Source organism: Globicephala melas, chromosome X (assembly GCF_963455315.2).
Source record: "Globicephala melas chromosome X, mGloMel1.2, whole genome shotgun sequence".
Taxonomy (NCBI): Eukaryota; Metazoa; Chordata; class Mammalia; order Artiodactyla; family Delphinidae; genus Globicephala; species Globicephala melas.
The window spans coordinates 7,124,765-7,142,754 of NC_083335.1; the positions used below are offsets into that span (position 1 = coordinate 7,124,765).

The 17,990-nt window shown below is 35.3% G+C and overlaps 1 long non-coding RNA gene across 1 annotated transcript in view; it reads left to right on the top strand.

Annotated features, from left to right (window-relative positions):
- LOC132594484 (uncharacterized) overlaps positions 1-15,962 on the top strand; it is a 75,572-nt gene extending 59,610 nt beyond the window's left edge. The window contains exons 2-3 of the long non-coding RNA XR_009560658.1: positions 14,977-15,029; positions 15,720-15,962. This is a non-coding gene — a long non-coding RNA (uncharacterized lncRNA). The remainder of the gene's footprint in view (positions 1-14,976; positions 15,030-15,719) is intronic.
- The last annotated feature ends 2,028 nt before the right edge of the window (positions 15,963-17,990 follow it).

Genomic DNA, 17,990 nt, shown 5'->3' on the forward strand with positions numbered 1-17,990 from the left:
TAATTTTCTTAGAGCAGAAGTTTTGGGTCTTTTTTCTTTTAATGAAGCCCAACTATCAATTTTCTTTCATTGGTTGTGCTTTTGGTATTGTATCTTAAAAACTCCTCTGTTTTCTACTAGCAGTATTGTAGTTTTGCATTTCATCTTTGGGTCTGTGATCTAGTTTTAGTAAATATTTGTGAAATTGTAAAGTGTGTGTATAGGTTCTCTTTTTTTTGTATATATGGTCATGGAATTTCTAGAACCATTTGTTTATTTTTTCACTTTTAAGGTGTTTATTCCACACATAATTCTGAAGTAGAATACACTTTTAAAAGTCAAGATGATTGTTGATGACAGCCTTGTTTAAACACACTTAAATCACAGAATCCAGTGGATTCAGAAGGGAACATACAGGTAATCTGACAGTGAGGCCTCACTTTGGTTTTATTCGTGAGAAAACATGTAGGCGTTGAAAACTTCAAAACTATGCCTTCAAAAACTATGTAGTATGTAGAACTATTTGTTTAAAAGACTGTCATTTCCCCCACTGAGTTACCTTTGGTACTTTTTCAATAGGATTTTAATGATTTTAAAAAAAGCGTTTTGTCAGTGACCCAGTATGACTTCTCTAGGGTCTTAGCATCATCCTCTTCTACCCTATCCCTAAGGAGGTCAAAACCAGGGAACTTGATTGGAATGTACAGGCCTGATTCATGGCTGTGATCCATGTTTTGCTGGAACTTTTCTAACAAAAGAAAATGAGGTCAGTGAATTACAATTAACATTGAGCAGATTATTTTCCTTTTTTTTTTTTTTATGGTTGCCAAGCAAGTGATTTTCTGGCCATAGAAAGGAATGGGAAGTTTAAGTCAATCAGCAGAATCAAGTGTTAAATATTTTTTGACCTGGTATACCCTGGAAAGCTAAACTAAATTTTAGCTGGATAAATGAAAAGGACATATCCTATTTCTACCTCTTCTGTGTTCATTTCTTCTGTTTTCTATTCAGTGTAAAGCTTACAGCTGAAATTCCTTAGCACCATTAATGCTCTTATGTGTAATTGGTTAGTGCAGCAATATGTCATTTCAGTATAAATGAATAGGTTCAGTCACGGCAGACTGTTTATCATAAACATATTTAAAATGTATTTTGAATCTCATGGTTAATTTGGTTTCAGTGATATTGACTACTTACATACCTGCATTCAGTCTGAAGCAATAGCATTTTCCCCTGATACCATTTTCATATTTAAAAATAAATATGATAGAGTCTCACTGAGTTGAGTAAGGATCTGAATTTGAGCATTTCACTGACAAAGGAATATTCTCTGTTGCCTTTCTTTCTGTATCCCCTACCCTTTTGGATGGCATGGGAAGGTGGATCCTCACGTACTGACTCCTTTTTCCTTCTGACTTTGTATCTGGAATGAAACAGCAAGTAGAATCACCATGTTTGTAGAGCCTGGAGAGTCCAACTAAGGTAGAAGGTTCTCTGAGATCTTTGTGACAGAGACAGTCCTGGAGACTGCCAGATGAGAGTAGAGGGAATAGCAGCAGAAGAGAAGATTTGCCTCTCCTCAGAGCTTGAAGACAAAGACCAGTGTTTGAGGGTTTTCTAAGGGACCTCAGTCTATGAATCCCTTCAAAGAACTAAACTTGTATGTTTACTAATTTGCTGCATATAGTATTTGAGTGTCCTTCCCAATCCCTGATGAACCCAGTGAAACTGATTGGGGTGGGATGTTTCTGCCCTAGAAGAATTGCTCCTGGTACATGAGGGGAATTTCAGCTAAACAAAAAGGTAGCCAGGTTTCAACATCAGACAGAGGAAATCCAGGAAGCATGAACTGAAGGGTGGTTCAAGGACATTGCCTGTGTCTGTGGTTGATTACTGTGGAAGAAAGCACATAAAAAGCCTCTTTATCTTCTCTTTGAATTCTCCTCTCCTGCCTTTACAGTGTTTAATCTTTCTTTCCTGAGAATTGTGATAAACATTATATCAACTTATTGTCCATTATACATATTGAAAAGGCAATTCTTTTAAATAATATGGTCAGTTGAAGAAATTGCTCTTTCTTTTCAACTCCTAAAATTTGGTTTGTATCTCCAAGAAACCCGGAAGCATAAATTTTTCATCCCCACATCTCAGCAGGTTGCCTAATGGTTTCCTGTTCATTCAGTGGTGACCCACAAAACCACTGCCTCCTGCCACTGGATTATTTGCCACTTCTCAAAAAGACTCTCTAGCAAAAACAAATACTGTATGCTAACACATATATATGGAATCTAAAAAGAAAAAAATGGTTCTGAAGAACCTAGGGGCAGGACAGGAATAAAGATGCAGGTGTAGAGAATGGACTTGAGGACATGGGGAGGGGAAAGGGTAAGCTGGGACAAAGTGAGAGAGTGGCATGGGCATATATACACTACCAAACGTAAAATAGATGGCTAGTGGGAAGCAGCCGCATAGCACAGGGAGATCAGCTCTGGTGCTTTGTGTTCACCTAAGGGGATGGGATAGGGAGGGTGGGAGGGAGACACAAGAGGGAGGGGATATGGGGATATATGTATACGTATAGCTGATTCACTTTGTTATACAGCAGAAACTAGCACACCATTGTAAAGCAATTATACTCCAATAAAGATTTTTTTTTTAAAAAAAGACCCTCTAGCCGATTTTTATGGGTTCTAGGAGAATAGAAAACTGTGATTTAGAAATGAGAAGGATAACTCCCTTATAGGGTCTCAGTAACAGGAGGGAAGAAAGTCAATATAACTTTCAATACAGAAGATCACCATTTAAATAGAATTAATGAAAAAGACAGAAGTTAGCTCTTAAAGAGGTACAATTAGAATATATCAAAAATTTCTTTTGAATATGATTTTGAATTTAAAATTGCAGTTGACAAAATGGAAAAGAATATGATCAATGCTGAAGACTGAACTGAATTAGTAGACCAAAAAATCAAGTTGAAGAAAATCTAAAACAGATAAAAACAAAAACCATGAAGAGGAAAATAAGAAACCTTATATAGATAGATCCAGGAAAATGAAAAGTTTCGGGAGAAGAAAATGGATCAATTGGAAGAAATATATGAATTAAACAAATGATAGAAGAAATTTAGCTTCACCGAAAGACTGGAGTCAGCAAACTGAAGGGACTCATGAGTGAAAAGGCTTAGTTGAACCAGCAAATTGAAAGGGCTCCTAGGGAGAAAAGGTATACACATAGAGATATCCTAGGGAAATTTATGAATTCCAATAATGTAACAATATCTTTAAAACTTCCAAGGTAGTTTACAAAGGATTCAGAGTCTTACTGGTTTTCTCAACTGTAATACAAGAAGCAGGAAGTGACTAGGACATTCTTTACAAGCCGGTAGAAGATAAAGACTGTGATTCCAAAATCCTGTACCCATCCCAAACAGCAGTCATCTGGAGAGTAAAATTTAAAAATATATATTTTTACATATGTGTGGATTCAGAGGGTATACCACCCATAAACCTCTACCTGAGGAAAAATGTTGAAGGCTGTCTTTTAATGAAATAACTGAATCAGAACAGAGGTAAAAACAGTGTAGTCAAAAGGAAGTCCTGTTAGAGTTACACCATATCTCCTAGAACATTATCAAGTAATGAGAACAATTCAGCAAGTCTGCTGGTCAACTACAAACAAAAACAGGCAAAACAGAAATAACTGATCAAAAATCTTGCATTAATATCCAGTTTTTTCATAGTAATTAAATGGGTTGTAGTGAAAATTAACTACTTGTTGATTATATATTGGTGGGGGAAATGGGATGGAAGACTTGAGATAAATCCTTAAGAGGATATACAGAAGTCAAGTCTTGAGATTAAATAGGCTTTATATTATTTAGATTCATTGAGCATAAATAATAGGTCAAGCACCATGATGTATGCATTATAAATGCTATCTGTGAGGCAGATGTTTTTTCACTTTATTGATGATAGAAGTAAAGCTCAGACATTTTAAGTTACTCTTACATGGTCATAAAGTTTTTAAGTACAGAGCTGGAAATCATTCCTCTGTCTTAATACAAGTCCAGTTTTTTCTACTATAAAATATGTAGACTATAAGTGGTATATGACAGTATTAATCAGGTTTCTCCAGAGAAACAGAACCAATAGTAGATAGATGGATAGCAAGGTAGATAGATAAATAGGTAGATAGGTAATTTAGTATGAGAGGTTGTCTCATGCCCATTATCTTCTGCCATCTGCAAGCTGGAAGCCCAGAAAAGCTAGTGGTGTATTTCCAAGTCCAAACCTGAAGGCCTGAGGAACAGGAGCCACTGATGTCCAAGGGCAAGAGGTGATGGCTGTCCAAGTTCAAGCAGAGAGCAAATTCAGTCTTCTTCCACCGTTTTATTCTGTCTAGGCCATCAATGAGTTGGATCATGCCGATCCACATTAGTGAGGGTGATCTACCAATTCATATGGTAATTCCTTCTGGGAACACCCTCACAGACACACTCAGAAGTAATGTTTTACCAGCTATCTGGGTTTCCCTTACCCCACTCAAGTTAGCACATAAAATTAGCCATCATAATGATTATACCAAATCAAGTAAGTTCCCCATCCCTAGTCTAATTCACCAATATTTGCAGAGGTCCTGTGTTCATAAAATGAATTATAAAGAAATTTAATTATCTCATTCATAAACTTATTTAGAATTTACTAGAATTTACCCAGGGCTTCAAAAGAGAGAGTGGCTAGTGAAGGGATAAAAAAAAATTACAGGGTCATAGTATAAGCACTTAGGAGAAAATAATTTATTTGGAAAGTCTTTTAGGGCACTGTTGGCTTGTAAATATACGTAACCAGCAACTGATTTTTACTTTTATCCTGTTAGTTGCGGACAAATCAATAAACTGTCTTTGCCTCAGGTTTCTTATCTGTAAAACTTGAAGAAGAAGGAGAAGGAGAAGAATAGTATTTACTTAATAGGCTACTGTGAGTGTGAACTGTGTTAATACAATACATATAACGTGCTTAGAAGAGTTTTAGGCATTTAGTAAGCAGTCACTATATATTTAGTATTAATTAGGCATGAATTCAGCTGTGATGTGACCCCAATATCCAGATATACTATGTTAGCTATTGGTTTAAGATGGTCCATGTAAATGAAATGTCTGTTCTGAAAAAAAAATCTATCAAACTTGTTGAAAAATTTATCCTGGCCTTCCTTAGAATTCTTATGAATTCATGAATGTAAAAATAGACTTTAAGGATATATTTGATAGAGAAAATATTTCAAACTAAATATTAAGCAGACAAAAATATGTGTTCTTGTTACAAAGCTCTTTCTGTGTCTGTTTATCAATATAATTACTCCCTTCTGTGTGGTTCTTTCTAATATCAATATATTTCTTTGCTCTGGTTTGTATTCCATTTTATTTCCCCACACATTCATATTAGTTTTAATTGTTCATTTACTTCAGAAAACTGTGAAACATTACTATGGCTTTAAGAGATACAACTATACAAAAATGTATGCTTAGAGAAATGTTCACATAAATGTTATTTGTTCCTCATCTCTGCTAACTCATTCCCATTCTCTCCTTCTTTGCACCTTCTCCCAATACTTAATTTCTTTAGTTTCTGATGTAACTTTTTTGTATTTATTTTGCACAGATAAGCAGATGAATGCATATTTATGTTGCCTTCTTTCTTACATGGAGAGTAGCCTACTGAAGACACTCTATTTGCACTTTGCTTTTTAAAATTAATATATGAAGGAAATCATTCTTTTCTTAAAATTAATTAATTAATTTGTTTATTTACTTTTGGCTGCATTGGGTCTTCGTTGCTGCCCATGGGCTTTCTCTAGTTGCGGCAAGCGGGGGATGCTCTTCGTTGTGGTGTGCGAGCTTCTCGTTGCAGTGACTTCTTATGTGGCAGAGCACAGGCTCTAGGCATGCAGACTTAAGTAGTTGTGGCACGCAGGCTCAGTAGTTGTGGCTCACGGGCTCTAGAGCTCAGGCTCAGTAGTTGTGGCGCACGGGCTTAGTTGCTCCACAGCATGTGGGATCTCCCCGGACCAGAGCTCGAACCCATGTCCCCTGTGTTGGCAGGTGGATTCTTAACCACTGCACCACCAGAGAACTTCCTGGGTATCATTCTTTATTTTTACAGCTGCATTAGGATTACATAGAGGTATCATAGTTTATTCAAATTCTCTACTAGGGAAAGGCATTTAGATGATTTCCTATATTTCCTAAACATTACAATTACAAACAATGCTGCAATCAATAAACTTGTAAATATGTCTTCTGTATTTTTGGAAGTGTATCTTCAGGGTAGTTTCCAACAAGTCACATTTCTGGGTCAGAAGATAAATTGCATGTTTAGTTTTCTTAAGTATTTCCAGATTTCTTTCTGGAAAGGTCTTGCCAGTCTGCATTCCTACCAACAGTGTTTTCCCACAGCCTCATCAAGATTTGTTGATACATTTGAAAATTTTTACCAGTTTGATAAGTGAGAAATGAGATAGCAGTATTGTTTTAATTTGCATTTTTCTACTTTGGGGATTATGTGGGCAGTATCTATATTCCCTGTATATGTGTGGCTGTAAATTATCTGTTCTTGTCTTTTCTCCAGATTTCTATTGGGCTTTATTCCTTTGCTGTCTTTTAACTTTTCAAATGGTGTTTATTGCATGTTATATATGTGTATATATGTATGTATATGGTCAAATTTTTAAATCTTTGGTTTTGAGTCACAGAAGTTTTTTTTCTAACACTCAGATTAAAGAGGAATGCACCCATGCCTTTTTTCTAGTATTCTTATTGTGGTGTTATTATTGTTACTATTATCATTTTTACTTTAGATACTTTATTCATCTAGAGTTTATTCTTGTTTATGGTGGGAGATTTAAAAGTAATTTTATCTTTTTCATATACTAAATTTTCATATATACTTGGATATAATTCTGAACTTTCCATTCTATTCCATTAGTCTATTTTTCTATTCATACACCAAGCTGCTTTAATTAGACACTATATTTTGCTTTAATGTCTGGTAGGGCTCATCCCCTCTTTATACTTTTTCTTTCTCAGTGTTTCCTTGCTAATCTTGCATGCTTGTTTCCCCATATGAAATTTAGTATCAATTTGTCTAACACTGTAGAGTAGTTTGTGGATATTTTTTATTGGGATTATATTGAGTTTATAAATGAATTTATGAGCATACTCATCTTTTAACATAGAATTACCTTATCCAGGAATGATAGGTGCCTTTTTATTTGTTCCATTTGAGTCTTTCTGGAGAGTTTAAAATTTTTCCTCATGTAAGTTTGCATATTATTTGTTAAATTTATCCCCAAGGATAGTAATCGTCCATTTATTCCTGTGAATCGGGTTTCTTCTGTCATTATATCCTATTTAGTGTTCCTGTTTTTGAAGACTATTGATTTTTATGTTAATATTATATCTTACTATTTTACTGAATTTGTTTACTGTTTGAGTTAGTTTAATCATGGATTCTCTTAAAATTTCTAAGTACACATAGAAGTAGTTTTATTCTTCATCATGTACTATTATATATTATATATAATTGATTTTTTCCTGTCTAATTAAATTTACTAATCATTCTAGTACAAATTGAAACAGTAGGTGATATAGCGGAAATCTGTGCCTTGTTTCTTATCTTAATGGAAATAATGCTAATGTTTCCTATTAAATAAGATACTGGTTTTAGAATATATTTATCTATATATCCTAAAGCCAGTATCTGATTTTATGTTGGCGGCTTGTAAAATGCCTTTTCAGGATCAATGGAAATAGTAATATGTCTTTTCATTATTAATGTAGTAATGCTTTTAATGGTTTGCCTAATGTTGAACCAACTTTGCATTATTGGAACAAATCCCGGTTGATTATGGTGTATTGTTTTCTTAATGTGGTATTGGATTCTGTTTGTTAATATTTTTGCTTTGGTATTCATGAGTGATGTTGTCTGTAGTCTTTCTTTTTTACTCTTTCTGCTTTAGACCATGTTATACTTAGTTCTAAAGAGAATTACAGAAGGTATTTTTTTCAATCCTCTTGAATAATTTCTAGAGCATTTGATTATCTGGTCTTTAAAGATTTGCTATAATTCTTCTCAGAACCTTCCTTGCCCTCGTGCTTTATTTGCGGGGAGGGGCACTTACTTAATAAATTCCTCTATTTATTCAATGGAAATTGGTCTGCTTGAGCTTTTTAAACAAATAAGATAACTTCTGGTAATCTGTATTTCCCAAAGAAATTACCCATTTCATCTAGGTTTTTAAACATATTTTCAAAGATGTTTGCAACTTAGTCTCTTTTGAGTTTTAATTTTTTTTCTCTATTTCAATTGTTATTTCTTTCCTGTCATATCATTTTGCAATTTTGTGCTTTCTTCATGTTTTATTGATCATCTTATCTAGTGATTTCTGGGTTTTTTTCAAAAAAAAAAAGCACAAGATTTTGATGTATTATTTAGATATAGTCTTTACCTCACAGGCTTTTTCTTTTATATTTAGTAATTTTTTTTTGTACTTACTATTGACTTACTTTTTTGTTCTTTATCTTATTTTATGGGTCAGGGATTCATTCATTGACATTTTTCATTTTTTTTCCAGAAAAGTTTTATAATTTTTTATTCTCCTTGGCTGCATCAGAGAGTGCCATTCTTTTTTTCTTTAACATCTTTATTGGGGTATAATTGCTTTACAATGATGTGCTAGTTTCTGCTGTATAACAAAGTGGATCAGTTATACATATACATATGTTCCCCTACCTCTTCCCTCTTGCGTCTCCCTCCCTCCCACCCTCCCTATCGCACCCCTCTAGGTGGTCACAAACCACCGAGCTGGTCTCCCTGTGCTATGCAGCTACTTCCCACTAGCTATCTATTTTACGTTTGGTAGTGTATATATGTCCATGCCACTCTCTCACTTTGTCACAGCTTACCCTTCCCCCTCCCCATATCCTCAAGTCCATTCTCTAGTACATTTTTCATTTTTATTGATAAAAAGTTTTAGTGTAGAGAACAACCTGCATGGCACCCAACCTTTGACTTTAAATTGGATTACACCATATACATGTAATATTTAGTCCTTTTCTAGTATGAGAGACTTTGTTGTTTAGTAGCATAATTTAATCCATTTGTATTCAGTATTACTATTTTTGATAAAAATTCTGTAATTCAATTTTATGAATTTTATTTTTATGCCTCCTTACCACTAACTTCTTTTAAAGTCATCGACTGTTTCATTCTTCCTTTCTATGCTGCCTCTATGCTCTTATTATTTTTAGTATTATCAAATGCTTTGAAATTTAATTGAAGTATAGTCACTATACAATATTATATGTTACAGATGTACAATATAGTAATTCAGTTTTTAAAGATTATACTCCATTTATAGTTATTATAAAATATTGGCTATATTCCCTGTGTTGTACAATATATACTTGTGGCTTATTTATTTTATACATAATAGTTTGTACCTCTTAATCCCCTACCCCTGTGTTGTGACCCCCCTTCCCTTTCCCCACTGGTAAGCACTAGTCTGTTCTCTATATCTGTGAGTCTGATTCTTTTTTTTGGTTATATTCATTAGCTTGTATTTTTTAGGTTCCCCATATAAGTGAGATCATGCAGTATTTGCCTTTCTCTGTCTGACTTATTTCACTTAGCATAATGCCCTCCATCCATGTTGCTGCAAATGACAAAATTTCATTTTTTATGTAGCTGAGTGGTATTCCATTGTGTGTACACACACAAACACACACACACAGACACACACTTAGGTTGTTTCCATATCTTGGCAATTTTAAATAATGCTGCTATTAACATTGGGGTGCATGTATCTTTTCAAATTTGTGTTTTAGTGTTTCTTCACATATATACCCAGGAGTGGAATTCCTGGATCATATGGTAGTTCTATTTTTAGTTTTTTGAGAAAACTTCATACTGTTTTCCACAGTAGCTGTATCAATTTACTTTCCCACCAACAGCGTACAAGGGCTCCCTTTTCTCCACATCCTCGCCAACATTTGTTATTTGTGTTCTTTTTGATGATAGCCATTCTGACAGGTGTGAGGTGATATCTCATTGTGGTTTTGATTTGCATTTCCCTGATGATTAGCAATGTTTAGCATGTTTTCTTGTGCCTGTTGGCTATCTGCATTTCCTCTTTGGAAAAATATCTATTCAGGTCTTCTGCCCAGTTTTTAATCGGGTTGTTTGCTTTTTGGGTGTTGAGTTATATGAGCTGTTTATGTATGTTGGATATTAATCCCTTATTGGTCATATCATTTGAAAATATTTTCTCCTATTCAGTATGTTGTCTTTTCATTTTGTCAGTGGTTTCCTTTGCTGTGCAAAAGTTTTGAATTTCATTAGGTCCCATTTATTTATTTTTGCTTTTATTTCCTTTTCCTTAAGAGCTGGATCCAAAAAAATATTGGATAAATTGGATAATATATTCTTACCACATTTTAATCATACTCACTTTTTTCAAAACAGCCTTGAACTTACATATTTTTTACTACAAAGTCAAAATACAGGTATGCATTATCTACTTCCTACAGAAATAAGTAACTTAGCATTTTAAATTTTTTCTGATGCTTCTTGTATTTAATTATTTTCTTATATAATTTGGAGTTTTGGAACTATTAGATTATCTAAAATTATTTGTTTTACATTATTTACCTTCTCTTCGAAGAATAATTTTACATTTTGTATTTCAACCATACTAATATATTCAGATTCTAACTTTATTGCAGGTATAAATGGTTTCTATGTTGATTGCCAAGATAGTTTTACCACTCCCTTCCCATTTATAAGCTTTTAGTTTTAATTTGCTTCTATGTTGGTTAGATTACATCTCTTTTTTTTTAACTTAGGATTTTAAGTGATTGGTCATAATTTGTCAACATTTGATTATACTTTGGTTAAAATTATGAGCATTTGCTTTTCTGATGCCTAAATATATGAAAACTATAGTCATATACCCAGCTGTTGAATTACAAATTTCTGAAAATATTGTTCCATTTATTTCTGATAGTGTGTTGCTTTTATTTATTTATTTATGTGTTTGTAGTTATTGTTATCATCTTTACTAGAATTATTACTGTGAAAGCCATCTTTTGGCATGGCTCTTGAAGACCCTACCTCCTGATACTGATCTCTTGTGTAATCTCCTCACCTTGAATGTGGGCTCTACATAGAGGCTTTTTTCTAAAAAAGAGATTACAGCAAAAGTAATGGGATGTCACTTCTATGATTACGTTACAAAAGACTGTGACTTCCATCTTGCTAGCAATTCTCATTCTGATGAGGTCAACTGCCCCATTGTCAGATCCTCAGTGGAGAAGCCCACCTGGCAAGGAATCAAAGGAGATTTCTGGATAGTAGCTCGTGAGGGATTGAGGCCTCAGTTCAACAGCCTGTGAGGAAATGAGCTGGGAAGTGAAACTTTCCTGAGTTGAGGTTTTAGATGAGAGCAGAGCCTAACTGCAGCTTGTGAGAAACATAGACCCAGAGGATCCAGCTAAACTGTTCCCAGTTTCTGGACCCACAGATTCTGTCAGATGATGAATGTGTGCATTTTTAAATTTGCTGCATTTTGAGTTAATTCGTAACATAGCAATAGATTGAAAAAAAACAAAAACAAAAACAATTAGCACCTATTTGTACTCTTTGTCTGAATGCTCAGGAAGCTCCTTGCATTTGTTTTCCAAAACACTGCTTTAGTCTTTTGACACACTGGCTCCTCTATGTGGGAATTCTTATATACAATTTTTAATTTCTAGAAATTCGTGTATTATTTATTCCATTTCAGTTTTAATTTTTACCTCTCATTTATTCTTTAATTTTAAATTTTATCTTGTTGCTTATTCCTTCATTTTCATTTAGTTTAATTGTGCCCTTGCTCTCTTGAATGATACTGAGCTAGAAGAGGAGATATAGGTAAAAATACATATTCTTTTTCATGCACTAATATACTTTTTATCTACTTTGTTATGGTCAACTCAATTTTATGCTATGGGACCTACGATATGATACAAGACCTATGATAACAAGACATCATTTTGGTTTTGTTATGTTTTATGTTTGCTTATCTTAGGAAAATAAGAGAGATGTCTAGGTCTGTGATTGACCCAAATTAACACGAATAGAGTATTTTCTTTGACCCCTTAACTTTTCTCCTGGCTGTTGCTATTACTCTTTTCTCTTATCATAGAGTGCAAAGTTCTTATAAGATTGATTATATTAATAAAATGTTTTTCACGTTCAGCTGTATGTTTTGCCCTGCTGTACTTCATATAGAGCAGGTAACTGGGTTGGAGTCCTGTCACTAGTGTCAGAGAAAAGTACTGTGCCCTGCTTGTTTTGTAATTGATGAACGAGGTGCTTTCAAAAGTCAATTTGTAGCCATTGAAACAATTCTTAGTAGTTAGGTCCCTTTATGTTCCTTACCCACTCTCACTTCCAATTCTTTCTCTTACAGTGTGTACCAATATGTGCTGAAGGTGGACTCTGAGTTGTTTGTTTTTTCTTTAGGTATCATATTCACTCCTCCTCACACATCCCATTAACCCATTAATATGGAAGCTTTTGGAAATACTCTTAATACTGTTTATAATAAGGCAGATTGGTGTACCCATTTTAAAGGCGTGAAAGTTATGCCTTAGAAAAGGTAAATAATTCAACTAAGTTAACCTGGATATTAAAAGGCAAAGCTGAGATTAGAATCCAGGTGTTCTCACTTCTAGTTTAGTGACTTTTTCCTTTGTATATCACTATTTAATTTTTTTCTCAAACAATTCTCTCGAGCAGTTTGAAGGGAAGAATAGAATGACTCAGCAGATGCCAGTTGTCCTTGGAGATAATTCTTTGGGTAGTTGGGAAATTATATGAAATTATATTCTGATATTTCACACTCTTACATGATGGTTAACCTCGGTCTACTAACAAAGGATTTAAATGAAACCACAGTTTAATTAGCATATGTAACCAAATCATAATTCTCTAAATTACTCCTTTCTCTCTAAAATCATGTTTCCTAAGTGGATATCAGCTGTGGAAGTTGTTTGGTATTTATGTTTTCACCCACTTGTTTTAGAAAACTCATGGTTTACCAATTTTTGTTGTATTTAGATAATACCCTAAAAAGTGATTAAAATATAATGTGATGCCCACACAGGATTTGATGACAAAACATTTTCTGGTGGACAAGAGTAGTCATTCAATTTAAAATAACCAGGGTCAGACATTTAGAAAACTCTGACAACAAAGTATTATAAACTGTAGCAGGGTCAAGGAAACACAAACGAATTATGAAGCACAAAAGCAAAACAGAAGAGTTCGCTTTATACTCCAGTAGTATGACTATCTTGAAAATGGGTTTCTGGATTAAAAATTTCTGTTTGCTGTGGTTGAATGCTTAATTATATATTTTACATATGTGGCTCATTTCCCGTATTCCTCACGCGGCCTAGGAGACCTCCAAGGGGAGGGCACTCAGGCCCTGTGAGCCGTGTTGTGACCTGTGGCACTAGGACCCCTTGGAGAGTGGTGAGGGTGTAGCAGGCGGTACCAGGACCAGGGGAACCACTGTGGGCCTGTGGAGGCTTTTGGCCCTGCAGCAAGACGAGAGAGGCCTGAGAAATTTAGAAAAATAAATAAATGCATGCCAAGCTTTAAAATGTATCCATATTATAATTAGCACTTCTATAAAATACATTTATACTATGGATTTTAATATTCTTCCAACTTTTAACTGTAATGTACATTCATTTAATTTTTCTATAGGCATCTATTAATAACTGAGTATTAAAAACTGGGGCACTTTGGGGTATATACAGAAAATAATTGCTTCCAAGATCTGTTTGACCTCACAATAGCCTGTTTTCAATTATCCCTGTTTTCATGATAGTAACATTCAGGCACATACCTCCTACCAACTCATTCTGAATCTTTGATAGGGTATCTGTATATCAATAACAATTCTTTTTAAAAAGTACGATTGCCGGTCCATAAAAATGTCCCCACCCAAAAAAACAAAGGAAACACTCAAGCAAAAATCATCTCTTTAGCAGCAGCCTTGCACATGAGATCATTTTTTTTTCATTCAAACATTAACACTGAGTTTAGAAACAAGCATCGTGTTGTTAAAGAAAACTTTCAGAGTGTTGGAAATGAGTAGCAATACATGTGTTGTTGTTCTGGTTCAAGTAATAAGCAGCTATATTCTCTTGTGGATGTCATTCAGCCCTTCTGGTTTCAGTAACCAGACTGGAAAATGGTAAAATTATTGTAAGACTAGGTAAAAGACGATTATAGTTACCAAGTGTTGTATGATGATGGTAGCAGTAGTGATGTTGAGAAATGGTGGGAGCCTGGATTAATTTTCAAAGTAGAGGCAACAGGATTTGCTGTTAGTTTGGATTTGTGGTGTGACTTACCTTATTTGACACAACTATGTTCATCTGTTAAATGGGGATAAAATTAATGAGTTTCTCTCTCATGAGGAGATTGTTATGATTAAGGGAGCTAGTGTATATAAAATGCTTAGCATAATGCTTATGACATAGTGAGTGATAAGCTAAGATAATTATATTTTAAGAGACTTCAAAAAGGAAGCCTTTGGCCCCAAGGGTAACACTTCATCAAATCCAATTCAGTTCTCCAACCATCTAGAAAGCCAGATTTATTATGACTTTGCAGCTATGATGTGGGGAAAAGAAAATATCAGAAAATAGTTTTCAGTCTCCTTGCCTTTTGCTCTGCAGGTGAGGATTATTTCATACTAAAATACCAGGCATGCCTTTTTAAAATGGTGGCATTTTGAGGTCAAGGTCAATTCTTCGCCTTGGTATTACCGGTCTGGACTAAAGAGTGAAACTTCAAAGATCTGGCTCGTTTCCAAAGACATTTTTATTTTATATACTTAAGTGGCAGAATTCCACTAACAAGCTTTCCTCTCTGATTCTACTTAAAGGAAACTGAAGAGCTAATAGAAGTGGATGCATCAGTACTAGTCATAAAAATAAGGTACTTTCTATGCATGAAATGTACTTTTATATGCTTTCTTTTCTCCATCAGTGCTAATAAAGTATTGTAGTTATGTGTAAACAGCCACATTTTCACCACTACTTCAGCCTCATTCATTTAGTGATACTGGAAAGTTTCATTTTTTCTTGCATGTATGTTCTTGTTTAAAAGTCCCTAAAGGCCCATAAAGGCTTTATTTTCTCAATATAATATTTCATGGGCATACAAAATTTTAAAATTCAATCCTTGGAAGTGTTCTCTGATTTCACTGTACCATTATTATTGATGCCTTTATCAAAAACCTATTCTAAGCAACTGATTTGACTCATAATAAAATCCACCTTAGATTGTTCCACAAGAAATTAGCCTGAGTTTCTCAATCAGTGGACTCTAATCCCCGCCTAGTTTTCTGCTACCTTGTAATCACCACAGGCAACACCAGCCTAGATGGAAAGCAGAGCAACCCCTCTGTGCTCCAAACAATTGTCCAGGGTAAATATCAGCTCTGCCTGGGCTGGTTGTGTTTGAGTGTACATATGGGTGTATGTAAGTGTCTTAGCAAGTGTCTTAGCAAGAAAGTAGAGTAATCAATGTTGACGTTGTGTCCTCTGACATTTTTTCCCATTATTTTAGTCTTTGGGGGTGCTGCGGGTGACTTTTGATACAGTGAATTTTTTGTTCCCTCTGAAGGTCTTTAGATGCTTACAACATACTGTGAGGTGCAACAAACATCAGTAGGAGGTAGGTCACCTGTTGGCAATTTCTTTGTCTGCCTGTCTTTCAGGAGTGTCATTGTCACCTTTCACACCTCAAAAACCTCTTTCCATCTGGGTTCTGGTAAGCTGGGCCCTAATGTCATCCTCACCCCCAAACACAGGTGGAAACACCACAACCTTGTTTGTGTGTTAGTGTTTAGGAGGAATCTGTCTTCAGTGCTCAGCCCTCACTCAGTCCTTATCCCCAATGTCTGGCTAATTGTGGGCCTGCTGCTGTGGTCCTCAACCCTGCAGGACTCCATTTTTCTCCCTTCTCACACACCTGCCTGTCCCGTTTCCTTCCCTTCTTCCCATCGTCAGAGAAATCATGAAGATATACACACATCCCCTGGAAAGAAGGACTTTTCCTAACTTGTTAATTTTATTTTAATCATCACCATTTATATATTCTGTTGTTGTAATATTTGGCCTTTACATGGTTGACAATTTCAGACCTCTGGAAATACAGTAGATAGTTCTGAGGTCTCTGGCCCGCACATGATAGTTACTGGCTCCACTTGATGTGGTTCAGTTTCCTGAGTCTCTTGGTCCTAAATTGGCTGATTTTGATTCACTTTCTCTTTCAGCTTGTGGCAATGGCCGAATAGTGTTGGCCCCCTTGAAATGGTGGCTTTCTTGAAGAAGTGGTAGTTGTTACAGAAGGGCTATTTTTACCTTCATGATTATCTTCTGCATCTGGTAGGAAAATAGAGCAATCTCAGAAGGGCATTGGCTTGACAGTTTCTTGTATAGTTAAACATACTCTTTCTATATGTCCCAGGTGTTCTACTCCTAAGTATTTTCCAAAGAAAAATTAAAACATATATAAACCAGAAACTTGCACATGGATGTTCATAGCTTTGGTTGTAATAATAAAAAACTGGAAATAACCCACATATTCCTAACCTGGGGAATAGTTAAACAGATTTTGATACATTTACAGATTTTGATACATTCATACATTGGAATCTACTAAGCCATAAAAATGAGCTAACTACTGGTAGTTAACTCATTCATCCATGTTCCTTGAAGGTACACGCATGGATCTGAATGGCATTAGCTAATTCAAAGTAATCAGAACCAAAATTAGACACTTTCGAGGAGACAAAACTTAGGGACAGAAGAGATCAGTAGCTTTCAGCACATGGAGGTGGGAGAAGATATTTGTTATCAATGGGAATGGGGACATTTTTTGAGGTAATGGAACTCTTTTATACCTTGAATGTTGCCATAGTTATATGACTATGTACATTTGTGAAATTTCACAGCAACGTACACCAAAAGTATGATTTTTATTGTATGTGAAGTATACATTAATAAAAAATGACATAATTTATAACCACACATAAGTCTGGGTTCTGAAAAAAACATACTATCATGTATATCTTGCTTGGGTCCAATTGTAAGGGATGCAGCAAAAACCTCCTTTTTCCTCTTTCTTCAGAATCTGGTTCCTCCTCAGCTACTCCTCTGTTTAATCCTTGCCTTTTCCCACCAATTTGGTTTCTTGCCAGTTATATACCTCCTGTGGGAGACATTTTATCAGTGACCTTAAATATTAATATTTCCTAGAACAATAATTCTGAGAAGACAGACCAAAACACTGGACTAAGATCCAAAAAATTTTAGTTCTATTTTTTTTTTTTTTTGCGGTACGCGGGCGTCTCACTGCTGTGGCCTCTCCCATTGCGGAGCACAGGCTCCGGACGCGCAGGCTCAGCGGCCATGGCTCACGGGCCCAGCCGCTCCGCGGCATGTGGGATCTTCCCGGACTGGGGCACGAACCTCTCAACCACTGTGCCACCAGGGAAGCCCCTTAGTTCTATTTTTGACTATGTCACCAATTCATTCTGCAACCTTTTTGCCCAGTCACTTTTCTCAGAGTCCCCATTTCTCTCTCTATAAAATGAGGCAGCAGGACTAGATCTCTGAGGCCCCTTCAAGCTTCAGTGCTTCATGATTCTATCTAGCAATGAGGTTTAACATATTGAAAATTAAATGAGGAGCCTCATAATTTCTAAAGTCATGTTTTCACCCAGGATCCTATTTGCCAATTCATTATTATGGATTATTCATGCATATAAATTCCTTCAGGCATATTTTTTCCAGTTTGCATTAAGACTTTATTCAGAACTTTGATCTTTGTCAAAATAACCCCCTTTAGCAGAAAATCCATCCAAAGGCAGAGCCAATTAATTATGATAAT